This window comes from Jaculus jaculus, chromosome 9 (genome assembly GCF_020740685.1).
Source record: "Jaculus jaculus isolate mJacJac1 chromosome 9, mJacJac1.mat.Y.cur, whole genome shotgun sequence".
NCBI classification, from domain to species: Eukaryota; Metazoa; Chordata; class Mammalia; order Rodentia; family Dipodidae; genus Jaculus; species Jaculus jaculus.
The window spans coordinates 48215548-48217271 of record NC_059110.1 but is presented as its reverse complement, the minus strand read 5'-3'; the positions used below and the strand labels follow the sequence as shown (position 1 = coordinate 48217271).

The 1724-nt window shown below is 33.8% G+C and overlaps 1 non-coding gene across 1 annotated transcript; it reads left to right on the top strand.

The window, feature by feature from the left end:
• Nucleotides 1-499: 499 nt before the first annotated feature.
• LOC123463658 lies at nt 500-685 on the top strand. Its single transcript, XR_006639061.1, has one exon. It is a non-coding gene; the product is annotated as a U2 spliceosomal RNA (small nuclear RNA).
• Nucleotides 686-1724: the final 1039 nt, after the last annotated feature.

Below are 1724 nucleotides of genomic sequence, written 5' to 3'. Positions count from 1 at the left end.
TGTGCTTGCTTGTCGTGTCATATTTCTGACTGTTTGTGACTAAAGAGATGAGAGGGATGCAGGTGACACCCCTTTCTCTTCTAGAGAACGATTTCAAGGAAATCAAAGACCTAAGCATAGATGTTAAAAAGGAAAAGTTAAATGTCTTTTGCAGGAGTGAATTTGCCAGGTATTTGTTCTAAGTTAACATCACCTTACCTAGAGGATTATTAAAAACAACAAAACTTCCTCTAAAGAGGCACCTTATTATTTGTCAGATATTTAAAAAATAAAAGATTGTAATGTCCTGTTACTTAAAAGGAGGAGGCAACTGATCTGACTTCTAAGCCAGACTGCCTCAAGATAACAAAACAATTTGCCTTAGTTACTTCTAATAAAATAATTTCCAAGTTTGTTACTGGTATTAATGACATAAAATTGTATCAAGACTACTTTCTTGTTAGTAATAGGATTAATCAATTTGGTGTGATTTTTAATAGCCTTATAAGAAAGATAATTAATCACTTCTCGGCCTTTTGGCTAAGATCAAGTGTAGTATTTGTTCTTATCAGTTTAATATCTGATATGTCCTCTTTATGAGATAAGTAAAAGGATTGTTGGAGCTCAGAGTTGGAATAGGAACTTGCTCTGTCCACTTGATGCATCGACCTGGTATTGCAGTACCTCTAGGAACGGTACACCCCCTCAGGGGAAAAGAAAAAAAAAGAAAAGATAATTAATGATGGGGTGAGATGAATTGATTGAGGGAACTGGGAGGGAATTTTTCAATGATTATTTGTTAGAAATGCCTTTTGAGTGGTACTTAGATCAGAATGCTAAAGTATATAAATAAGGGTGTGTGTATGTAAAAAAAAAAAAAAAAGAAAAGAAAAGAAATTTTCAGGTCAAACCTAAACACCATGCCTAAAGTTAAAGGTTTTCAAACTGTTTACAAACTTTAAGAAACAAAAAATTTCAAATGGGAAAGTGTGGGGGTGGGGAGGGAGGGAATTTCCTTGGGATATATTTTGTAATCATGGAAAATGTTAATAAAAATTAAAAAAAAAAACCCTAATTTTCAGGGTAAAATATGTTGGAATAGCTTGCTTAAGTTTTATCAAATTTAAGTCACAGGTAAAACATAAAATTATTTTATGTTAATAAAAATTCCTGTTGTACACAAGATCAATAGCTATCAAGTTTAAGCCAAAATCATTGGTTGTCAAGTAATGTTTTTTTCTCTCAAAAAAATTATCAAGGGTTATATTAATATTTACCTAGCTCAGAAAAGACCAGACTCTACTCTATTATATGTAAAGTAACTGTCTCAATTTTGGCACCATGATAACATTTCATTAGCTTTGGTTAACTTACATTCAAAAATTCTACCTATACAGAACTGTCATCTTGATTTTGATGCTACTAAGGCTGCTAATGATTTATCTACTACAATTTAGTCTGTGTTGCCTTCTTGGGACTCTCTAAGTTCCTGGATATGCAGCTTTACAGCTGTGGGAGTTTGCCTTCTGCTTCTCTTATGCTTATTGCTTCTTTTCTTCAAGTGTTTAATAAAGTCTATTGTAAATGTTCACACAGAGGTCCGAGCTGTACACTATAGGACATGTCCTTGGCTCTCTCAGACTTTATCCTAGTTCTCCCTGAATTTTGTCCACCTGGTGGCCAGAGACAGATAAGAAGGAAGAAGGACAATCTAAAACAGAGAAACCTTCTGGGTCAAAAAGCAC